At 42.3% G+C, this 12,459-nt stretch overlaps 1 protein-coding gene across 1 annotated transcript in view; it reads right to left on the bottom strand.

The window, feature by feature from the left end:
- Positions 1–8,149, bottom strand: part of LOC124039860 (monocarboxylate transporter 6-like) — a 38,047-nt gene extending 29,898 nt beyond the window's left edge. Inside the window, exon 1 of the mRNA XM_046356336.1 lies at positions 8,017–8,149. The gene's annotated coding sequence lies outside the window, so the exon portion shown is untranslated. The remainder of the gene's footprint in view (positions 1–8,016) is intronic.
- Positions 8,150–12,459: the final 4,310 nt, after the last annotated feature.

Genomic DNA, 12,459 nt, shown 5'->3' with positions numbered 1-12,459 from the left:
GTTCGTCAGACATTGCAGAACTGACGAGTCCAAAAAAATACATGCAAATGACACGTTGCAGTCTACCTTCTAATACGCAGCAAAGGGTGCTGGCGCAATCGACTTTATGGGACTTGTAAAAGCAGATTATCAACTTTCGTCTGTCCTAAACATTGCCACGAATGTCCATGGTGAAACTTGGAGCTTTTTCTTGCTCCTGGAGTAACATCCTCCTGAAGCGCACAGCTGCCCTCGAAGGATGACCTGTCTGTCTTCCATTCTGAAAAAAGAAAAGAAAAGACAAACCATAGGGAAATAATGTGAATCTGAGACTAAAGTGCCAAGGTTAAGTAAAATAAATGCAATATTACAGCTCTTTGAGATCAGGATAATCAATGATCATCAGTAAAGGATAATACATCATCCTTGGATAATGCAAGACCCATGTACAGGTAACCAGTGCATTCGGAAAGTATTCAGACCCCTTGACTTTTTCCACATTGTTACGTTACAGCCTTATTCTCAAATGGATTAAATAAATACAAATCTCCACACAATACCTCATAATATTTTTTTAGTTGTACATTTATTCAAACTAAAAAACTGTAATATCACATTTACATAAATATTCAGACCCTTTACTCAGTACTTTGTTGAAGCACATTTGGCAGCGATTACAGCCTACAAGCTTGGCACACCTGTATTTGGGGAGTTTGACATTCTTCTCTGTAGATCCTCTCAAGCTCAGTCAGGTTGGAAGGGGAGTGTCTCTGCACAGCTATTTTTAGGTGTTTCTATAGCATGTTCGATCGGGTTCAAATCCGGCCACTCAAGGACATCATTGTGCTGTTGGAAGGTGAAACTTCATCCAGGTCTGAGGTCCTGAGTGCTCTGGAGCAGGTTTTCATCAAGGATCTCACTGTACTTCACTCCGTTCATCTTTCCCTCGATCCTGACTAGTCTCCCAGTCCCTGCCGCTAAAAAAACATACCCACAGCATGATGCTGCCACCACCATGCTTCACTGTAAGGATGGTGCCAGGTTTCCTCCAGATGTGACGCTTGACGTTCAGGCCAAAATCTTGGTTTCATCAGTCAAGAGAATCTGGTTTCTCATGATATGAGAGTCTTTAGGTGTCTTTTGACAAACTCCAAGTGGGCTGTCATGTGCCTTATTCTGAGGAGTGGCTTCCGTCTGGCCACTCTACCATAAAGGCCTCATTGGTGGAGTGCTGCAGAGATGGCAGAATCTTCCAGAAGGACAACCATCTCCACAGAGGAACTCTGGAGCTCAGTCAGAGTGACCATTGGGTTCTTGGTCATCTCTGACCAAGGCCCTTCTCCCAAAATTGCTCTGTTTTGCCATGCCGCCAGCTCTAGGAAGAGTCTTGGTGGTTCCAAACTTCTTCCATTGAAGCATGATGGAGGCCAGTGTTTTTGGAGACCTTCAATGCTGCAGAATTTTTTGGTACCCTTCCCCAGATCTGTGCCGACACAATCCCGTCTCGGAGTTCTACAGACAATTCCTTTGACCTCATGGCATCATTTTCGCTCTGACAACTGTGTGCCTTTCCAAATCATGTCCAATCTTTTGAATTTACCACAGGTGGACTCCAATCAAGTTGTAGAAACAGCTCAAAGATGATCAATGGAAACAGGATGCACCTGAGCTCAATTTCAAGTCTCAGAGCAAAGGGTCTGAATACTTATGTAATTAAGATATCCACTTTTAATACATTTGCAAAAATGTCCCCCCCAAAAAATAATTTGGGGGTATTTTATGTAGATTGAGGGGAAAAAACATTTTCATCCATCCATAGAATAAGGCTGTAACGTAACAAAATGTGGAAAAAGGGAAGGCGTCTGAATACTTTCCAAATGCACTGTACATTTAACGTCAGCCTACATACAAATATATAATTTCCTCTATTGCTCTCTGTAACTACCTTGGACAGGATGTAACCACTAAACAGACTTTATCAGTTTGAACTCTTTAGTAGTAAAATATTATCCATGGTAACGACAATAGAATAAGCAATACTATCATTGACACTGGGGTCGTGTTAAAAGAGTTCAGAAATCTGCATTTTCAACCATTTCAACTACGTTTTATATTGAAAGTCAATAGGTTGTTTGGCTTCAATAAAGTGACCAGGGACATAGTACTATAGATAGTACTTTCATTCCCGTTTGTGAATTCTCCTCCGAGTGAAGCACAAAAATGTGTCTGATGCCAAGCATAAATAACATTAAGAAACATTTTACATCTGCATTTACAAAACGCAGCAGGATATTTCTTAGGAGTTTTTTTTTCTTCTGCGTGAAAAACACAGAATTTTGTGTTAACGTGACAAGACATGCACCCCTACATCAGTTTAGTCACATCGTGCTTAAAGACATAACTGTGAAACAAAACAGTTAAAACCAAACCAGGCTCTGGTGCTTTGTGATGGCCCAGCTACACACTCTTCAGAGGCACTCCCCTCCTTGGCACCCCCTTCCACAGCACCCCCTTCAAGGATTTTGACACCTCTGTGGACAATCTTTCGAACAAACAAATAATATGTATTTAAACAAAGCATGTCATGAAATTCCTAGTTTTCCATATTTATGACATACATTGTCCTTTGCTTTCAAACTATTTCACCTCAGATCAGAGCTGTTACCTTTCGCCACAGAAACATTCATGATGTTGTATGAAATCTCTTGAGAATTATTTTCCACATATTGGAGAGTAGTCCTGAAAGAGGAAGGGGTTGGTTTTGAAAAAATGTAATTGCTGTTAGTTTGTAAAATTTCTCAGCTAATAGGAATTGTTGGTGGTTAGTTAATTAGACCATAACTTTTACTATTAGATATGCTGTTTCAAACAACGCTGTGATCATAGGTAAGAGACAACATGAACACATGTAATGTAATAAAAATGACATTTAACTCAGGGTTCTATGCTCTAGAATGAGAGATAGATAGAAGACTGTGGGCAACACTATGTTTGCATAATTCTCCTGTAAAAGTTACTGCATACAAACATGAAGATCAGCTACATCTGGTATCATCTAGAGATGACAAATCAGACTCACCAATTAGCCATCTTTTATTCATACGTGACATTTTGAAAAAATATAGCTAACTAGCTAAAGCCACAATTTAGCTGACGTAAATTACCACTGTGGTGGGGTAGGATCTGGCTAAAGATAATCTAACTTGTTAATGACAAATAACTAGCTAGTTAGCTAACGGGAGCTGACGAGCCAATGGATGAGGGATGTATCTAACTATAGGGATGAACATTATATAGTGCTAAGGTTACACACATGATCGTATATGAAGGCGATAACATCACTTCATACAAACTGTGAAAGCAAACTTTCCTGAACTCACCTACGGTCGAGCGCCTGCCATCTTCCTCCATCAGGTCGTCCTAGTCAGCTCATTGTTGCATGCGGTTTGGTTGATGGAACAAGACAGCCAATGATATTGTTTTTGACAGAGGGAACTGATTGGTCAGGTGTTGAAGGTCCTGCCCCCAATTTTTTCCTTGCGAAACACTGTCTATAAATGTACGAATCTCTGGGTGTGTGACAGTATCGACAGAAATCTGAGAACGCGTAGATTCAAAATCTTCAAGTGTGTTCACAGCAGAATAATCATGGTCATAAATGGAACTTTTATGATTCCGAAAATAAATTATCCTTGCCATATTTATAAAATGTGTTTAAGTCACAAGTTTGCAATAGTTGTTACATTTATTCACACGTCAAGCGTGCGAAATTAAGATTACACATTTGCAAATCGTAATTGCAACCACAAATCTAAAATACAAACTCACTTAATGCTGTCATCATTACAGGATGACTAGCAACATGGCACCGACAGAGATGGTCGCCTCGCTTCGAGTCCTTAGGAAACTATGCAGTACGTTTTATTTTTTTATGTATTATTTCTTACATTGTTATACCAGGAAATCTTAAGTCTTATGACATACAGCCGGGAAGACCAATTGGATATAAGAGCGACATCAACTTACCATCATTACGACCAGGAATACGACTTTCCCAAAGCAAATCCTCTGTTTGGACCACCACCCAATGGATCTAATCCTAGAAGCCGACCCAAAACAACAGCACCGCCGAAGGAGCAGAAGTCACGCGGCCTTGTAAGGCTCCATAGACGTGCACATCGCCCACCTCTTCCGACTATACTACTCACCAATGTCCAGTCTCTTGATAACAAGGTAGACGAAATTCGAGCAACGGTTGCCTTCCAGAGACACATCAGAGATTGTAACATTCTCTGTTTCACAGAAACATGGTTCTCTCGAGATATGTTTTCGGGATCGGTTCAGCCAGCAGGCTTCTCCATGCATCGCGCCGACAGAAATAAACACCTCTCTGGGAAGAGGATGGGCGGGGGTTTATGCTTATGATTACACCATGAGTCGTTAATCATTAACAACATACAGGAACTCAAGTCCTTCTGCTCACCAGACCTAGAATTCCTTACAATCAAATGCTGGCCATATTTCCTCCCAAGAGAAATCTCGTCAGTTATCGTCACAGCTGTGTACATTCCCCCTCAAGCAGATACCAAGATGGCCCTCAAGGAACTTCACTGGACTATGTAAACTGGAAACCATATATCCTGAGGCTGCATTTATCGTAGCTGTGGATTTTAACAAAGAATTTAGGTAGCCTTGTTCTCAAATTTGCTATCATCATATTGATTGCACTACATGTGGGGGGATCACTGCTACTCTAACTTCCGTGATACATACAAAGGCCTCCCCCACCCTCCCTTCGGGAAATCTTATAAACAGAAACTCCAACAGGATGTACCATTCAACGCTGGTCTGACCACACTTCAAGATTGCTTTGAACACGCGAACTGGGATATGTTTTGGTCAGCCTCAGAGAACAACATCTATCTATACGCTGACACGGTGAGTGAATTTATAAGAAAGTGCATTGGAGAAGTTGTACCCACTGTAACTATTAAAACCGTGGATGGATGGTAGCATTCACACAAAACTGAAAGGCGCAAACCACCGCTTTTAACCATGGAAAGAGGTCTGGGAATATGGCTGAATATAAACAGTGTAGCGATTCCCTCCGCAAGGCAATCAAACAAGCGAAATGCTGGTACAAGGACAAAGTGTAGTCGAAATTACACGGCTCAGACACGAGGCGTATGTGGCAGGAAATCACGGATTACAAAAAGAAAACCGTCACGGACACCAATGTCACACTTCCAGACAAACTAAACAACTTCTTTGCCCGCTTTGAGGATAATAACAGTGCCCCCGTCGTGGCTCGCTAACAAGGACTGCCCCTCCCCCCCTTTTCCGTGGCCGATGTGAGTAAAACATTTGAACGTGTTAACCCTCGCAAGGCTGCTGTCCCAGACAGCATCCCTAGCCGCATCCTCAGAGCATGTGCAGACCAGCTGGCTGGTGTGTTTATGGACATATTCAATCGCTCCCTATCCCAGTCCGCTGTCCCCACATGCTTTAAGATGTCCACCATTGTTCCTGTACCCAAGAAGGCAAAGATAACTGAACTAAATGACTACCGCCCCGTAGCACTCACTTCTGTCATCATGAAGTGCTTTGAGAGACTAGTCAAGGATCATATCACCTCCACTTTACTGGCCACTCTAGACCCACTTCAGTTTGCATACCGCCCCAACAGGTCCACAGACAATGCAATCACCATCACACTGCCCTATGTAAGAATGCTGTTCATTGACTATAGCTCAGCATTCAACACCATAATACCCTCCAAGTTCATAATCAAGCTGGTGGCCCTGGGTCTCAACCCCACCCTGTGCAATTGGGTCCTGGACTTTCTGATGGGCCACCCCTAGGTGGTGAAGGTAGGAAACAACACTGGGGCCCCAAAAAGGGTGCATGCTCAGCCCCCTCCCGTATTCCCTGTTCATCCACGACTGTGTGGCCATGCACGCCTTCAACTAAATCCTCAAGTTTGCAGACGACACAACAGTAGTAGGCTCGTTTACCAACAACAACAACAAGACAGGGAAGAGGTGAGGGCACTCGGAGTGTGGTGTCAGGAAAACAACCTCTCACTCAACGTCAACAAAACAAAGGAGATGTTTGTGGACTTCAGGAAACAGCAGGGGGAGCAACCCCCTATCCACATCAAAGGGACAGCAGTGGTGAAGGTGGAAAGAATGAAGTTCCTCTGCGTACGCATCACAGACAAACTGAAATGGTCCACCCACACAGACAGTGTGGTGAAGAAGGCGCAGCAGCGCTTCTTCAACCTCGGGAGGCTGAAGAAATTTGGCTTGTGACCCAAAACCCTTACCAACTTTTACAGATGGGGTGGCATTTAGCTTAGGGTTAGAGCGTTGGACTAGTAACAGAAAGGTTGCAAGATCAAATCCCCAAGATGACAAGGTAAAAATATGTTGTTTTGCCCCTGAACAAGGCAGTTAACCCACTGTTCCTAGGCCGTCATGGAAAATAAGAATTTGTTCTGAACTGACTTGCCTAGTTAAATAACGGTAAAAAAATAAAGATACACAATCGAGAGCAACCTTTCAGGCTGTATCACGGCAACTGCACCGCTCTCAACCGCAAGGCTCTCCAGAGGGTGGTGCGGTCTGCACAACACATTACAGGGGAAAACTGCCTGCCCTCCACACCTACAGCACCCGATGTCACAGGAAGGCCATCAAGGACAACAACCACCTGAGCCAATGCCTGTTCACTCATCCAAAAGGTGATGTCAGTACAGGTGCATCAAAGCTAGAGGCCATCAGACTGCTAAACAGCAATCACTAACTCAGACAGGCTGCTGCATAGATTGAGACCCAATCACTGGCTACTTTAATAATGTTTACATATCTTACATTATGTATATACTGTATTTTATACAATCTACTGCACATGCCTATGCCGCTCATCCATATATGTACATATTCTCATTCACCCCTTTAGATTTGTGTGTATTAGGTAGTTGTTGGGGAACTGTTAGATTACTTGTTAGATGTTACTGCACTGTCGGAACTAGAAGCACAAGCATTTCGCTACACTCGCATTAACATCTGCTAACCATGTATATGCAACAAATCAATTTTGATTTGATTATAATCCCAAAGAATTCCCCTGTTGTTGACTGTTCATGAAGGGGGAAGGGAGTAAGATATATGGCACATATTTGCATGTGCTTGAGAAAGTCTACAAATTTGAATGAATGGCCTACTGTGCAAGACCTTTTCCAGTGAAGATTTATGGATGTAATCTTTGTTTAGTGGCACAAATTCACATTGCGACTATGCGCAATTAGCCTTAAATATTTCCAAACATTGCCTATAATTTGCATTTAGGCGCACATTCATAACAGGATGAGAAGCATATAACTCAGCTGTCATTTATCCCATTCTAAAACTTAAATGTGTGAGTTGTTGGCTAATCTTCAAAGACTGTGGTGCCATGGTCCAATTTGGGCATGTGCGACATCATCATCCAATTCAATTTCCAGTAGCAATTGGTTTTCTGGTCCCTTTGGCACTCTAGTAGCATATCCACGTGGCATGCCAATATCAATCTATTTGATATTAGGAATCTTAACTGTAGGAGATCAAAATCAAGGGTCAAGTAAGACCTAGACTTCGATCCATCCAAACCATTGACCATGCGAACACCAGATTACAGAGCGGCTATTTTGAATCAATGTACAGCAACAGCACTCGAGAAAACAACTCGTCGACTCGGATCTACCGCTGTGAGAAAACAGTTTGCCTGCCCTATAGTCTACTGTCTGTTATTATTGTTGAAGATTATCTTCTTGGCTCAAATAGCCTACTTCCCGTCAAAAAAATACATAGGTTACATTTAGTTTAATTTACGTCCAGTCTCATAATAAAAACACTGACATAATAGGAAAGCAACACAATTAGCCTATTGTTTTTCAGTTGACTGTCACATTGCTCAGCAAATTAAGGTCGGCTAGAAAGGCTTGTTTACCTTACACATAAACACGTTGGCAAGCCACCCATAACGCAAGTTTCTTACCTTTTGAGGTTAAGTATTATTACTGACGGCCATTACTTCGCTTCGACCATTTTTAGCCTTTCTACCACATCATACACAAACCAGCTGGAACTCCTAGCCTCTGCCTTGGAGTAACAATATCGCGTTCTCGGTGGGGTGGGAGGAGACAGGATGTAAAGAGCCTTGATGCGGTTATGTTCATCACAGATTGCATTACGAATAGTCATATTTTGGTCCGTTGGTACTGTCAATCCAGACCAATCTGTCGTGGACATGAGGGGTAGAAAAATCTGCTTGATTATGACATTTTTTAAAAATAGAGTGGTCAAAGAAATTGCAATGTTAGGCGTACTTCCTTGTATGATGGACGGTTTATTTTCTCTGCTGAAATAGCAGTCATATTTACCAGTATAAGGTTACATTACATGCTCAGGAATGGCCAGCACAGTTTATCCGATTTGGCATTACTGTACAAGCCGCTTCTATGAGGGATCAAACCTAACATAATTCGAAATAATTGAATAAATGCACACATAAATAAACAAATGTATGATTAAATACAAATACATAAATAAATGCACGCATAAAAAGTATTAATTGATACATGGATAAATGATGCAAACATACATAGATACATACTTATTTAAATAATTAATCCCACTTTCATTTTATTCATTTATATTATTTCTGTATTTCTTCCGCCAATATGTTAATGGTGGGTGTCAAACAAACGTATGTGGGTGGTATCTAACACACCATTGGTTGATCAATGCCACGGCGCATTTGCTTGGGGTGCGTTCAGTTTTGAAACAGTGCTGTACTGAATGACCAGTTGAAAAACTGTGATTATGGTGACCCAGAGGCCAATTGTCTATGTTGTGCTGCACCAGGAGTCTCTGTTATCACCTGAACTCTGGTGAAGTCGTTAGGCAATTTCCTCCCAATTGTAAAACCATGGGTTCACCTCTGTGTCCGCTGACACAAGTTTTTGATGCATGCCTCCACACCGAAAAACAGGTCATCTGTAGAGGCGTTGTTTGTGTTAGACAGCACTGTGAAGTCTCTGGCTACCGCTCGCCTGATTGCAGCCATACTTGCCAGAAAAACTGAGCTAATGTAGCTATCTACGGGTTGTACATCTCTCTTTTTGGACCATCTGAGCCAGGCAAAAGCAAGACGTTGCACAGTGACATTGATCAACCAATGGTGTCCACCCACAGACGTTTGATTGACATATATAAATGAATGAAATATATAAATGAATGAAAGTGTGAATATTTAGACGATACAAAGATCAATCATTTAATACATATATGTGGAGAAAAAGGAATGAACTTTGGTCAATATTTTTGTATTTAATTTATTTATGTGTGCATTTATTGATTTATAAATGTTTCTATTTAGAGTGCATTTGGAAAGTAGTCAGACCCCTTTACTTTTTCAACATTTTTTTAAACGTTACAGCTTTATTCTAAAATGGATTAAATCAATTGTTTTCCTCATCAATCTACACACATTGACAAAGTGAAAACTGAAAAACCTTATTTACATAAGTATTCAGACCCTTTGCTATGACACTCGAAACTGAGCTCAGGTGCATCATGTTTCCATTGATCATACTTAAGATGTTTCTACAACTTGATTGGAGTCAACTTGTGGTAAATTCAATTGATTGGAATTCCTTTTTATTTGCTTTTTTTAACCTTTATTTAAAACAATCAAGTCAGTTAAGAACAAATTCGTATGTACAATGATATCCTACGATGATTTGGAAAGGCACACACCTGTCTCTATAAGGTCCCACAGTTGACAGTATATGTCAGAGCAAAAACCAAGCCATGAGGGCAAAGGAATTGTTCGTAGAGCTCTGAGACAGGATTGTATTGAGGCACAGATTTGGGGAAGGGTACTAACAAATGTCTGCAGCATTGAAGGTCCCCAAGAACACAGTGACCTCCATCATTCTTAAATGGAAGAAGTTTTGAACCACCAAGACTCTTCCTAGAGCTGGCCGCCTGGCCAAACTGAGCAATCAGGGGAGAAGGGCCTTGGTCAGGGAGGTGACCAAGAATCCGATGGTCACTCTGACAGAGCTCCAGAGTTCCTCTGTGGAGTTGGGAGAACCTTCCAGAAGGACACCCATCTCTGCAGCACTCCATCAATTAGGCCTTTATGGTAGAGTGGCCAGACGGAAGCCACTCCTCAGTAAAAGGCACATGACAGCCCACTTGGAATTTGCCAAAAGGCACCTAAAAGACTCTCAGACCATGGGAAATAAGATTCCCTTGTCTGATGAAACCAAGATGGAACTCTTTGGCCTGAATACCAAGTGTCATGCCTGGAGGAAACCTGGCACCATCTGTACAGTGAAGCATGGTGGTGGCAGCATCAAGCTGTGGGGATGTCTTTCAGCGGCAGGGAAGGCGGGTCTAGACAGGATCGAGGGAAAGATGAACGGAGCAAAGTACAGAGAGATCCTTGATGAAAACCTGCTCCAGAGCACTCAGGACCTCAGACTGGGAGCGAAGTTTCACCTTCCAACATGACAATGACCCTAAGCACACAACAAGACAATGCAGGAGTGGCTTCGGGAGAAGTCTCTGAATGTGGTGGGGGAGGCTGTGCTTTGGCAAAGTGGGTGGGGTTATATCCTTCCTGTTTGGCCCTGTCCGGGGGTGTCCTCGGATGGGGCCACAGTGTCTCCTGACCCCTCCTGTCTCAGCCTCCAGTATTTATGCTGCAGTAGTTTATGTGTCGGGGGGCTAGGGTCAGTTTGTTATATCTGGAGTACTTCTCCTGTCCTATTCGGTGTCCTGTGTGAATCTAAGTGTGCGTTCCCTAATTCTCTCCTCTCTTTCTTTCTCTCTCTCGGAGGACCTGAGCCCTAGGACCATGCCCCAGGACTACCTGACATGACGACTCCTTGCTGTCCCCAGTCCACCTGGCCGTGCTGCTGCTCCAGTTTCAACTGACCTGAGCCCTAGGACCATGCCCCAGGACTACCTGACATGATGACTCCTTGCTGTCCCCAGTCCATCTGGCCGTGCTGCTGCTCCAGTTTCAACTGTTCTGCCTTATTATTATTCAACCATGCTGGTCATTTATGAACATTTTAACATCTTGGCCATGTTCTGTTAAAATCTCCACCCAGCACAGCCAGATGAGGACTGGCCACCCCACTTATGCTCTCTCTAATTCTCTCTTTCTTTCTTTCTCTCTCTCAGAGGACCTGAGCCCGAGTACCATGCCCCAGGACTACCTGACATGATGACTCCTTGCTGTCCCCAGTCCACCTGACTGTGCTGCTGCTCCAGTTTCAACTGTTCTGCCTTATTATTATACGACCATGCTGGTCATTTATGAACATTTGAACATCTTGGCCATGTTCTGTTATAATCTCCACCCGGCACAGCCAGAATAGGACTGGCCACCCCACATAGCCTGGTTCCTCTCTAGGTTTCTTCCTAGGTTTTGGCCTTTCTAGGGAGTTTTTCCTAGCCACCGTGCTTCTACACCTGCATTGCTTGCTGTTTGGGGTTTTAGGCTGGGTTTCTGTACAGCACTTTGAGATATCAGCTATATAAATACATTTGATTTTAAAATAAATTTGATTTGATTTGAATGTCCTTGAGTGTCCCAGCCAGAGCCAGGACTTGAACCCAATCAAACATCTCTGGAGAGACTTTAAAATAGCTTTGCAGTGACACTCCCCATCCAACATGAAAGAGCTTGAGAGGATTTGCAGAGAAGAATGGGAGAAACTCACCGAATACAGGTTTGCCAAGCTTGTAGCATCATACCCAAGAAGACTCGAGGCTGTAATCGCTGCCAAAGGTGCTTCAACAAAGTACTGAGTAAAGGGTCTGAATACTTATGTGAATTTGATATGTTTTTTTACTTGTAATACATTTGCACAAAAAAATCTAAACCTGTTTTTGCTTTGTCATTATGGGGTATTGTGTGTAGATTGATGAGGGAAAAAAACCATGTAATCAATTTTAGAATAAGGCTGTAACTTAAAATGTTGAATAAGTCAAGGGGTCTGAATACTTTCCAAATGTACTGTATATGTGGATTTATTAACATAATGTATTTCTAATTATGGCAGGTTTGGTCCTCCATAGAGGTGAACCCTAGTTCTCAACAATTTGGACCACAACTTCATCAGAGTTCAGGTGATAACATAGAATCCAGGGGCTTCATTTATCAACCATGTGTACATTTCACACTAAATTCAGATGTAATGGGAGATTATAGGATTTGCGTGCAGTGTATTATTGGGAGTTATCTAACTTTTATCAAACAGTTCACTTTTTTTGGTAACAAAAACACCCTAATTTCCTGTATGATTTGGAATGTTGGAACTGGGCCATGTCACTTTCGAAAAGAATGTGCAATGGCAAATTTGACCACATTTCTATTGAGGCGTGACTCTTTCTGTCAGGCATATGTGTATAGGTGGCA

This window comes from Oncorhynchus gorbuscha, linkage group LG07 (genome assembly GCF_021184085.1).
Source record: "Oncorhynchus gorbuscha isolate QuinsamMale2020 ecotype Even-year linkage group LG07, OgorEven_v1.0, whole genome shotgun sequence".
Classification (NCBI taxonomy): domain Eukaryota; kingdom Metazoa; phylum Chordata; class Actinopteri; order Salmoniformes; family Salmonidae; genus Oncorhynchus; species Oncorhynchus gorbuscha.
This window is presented reverse-complemented; position numbering and strand designations above follow the sequence as displayed.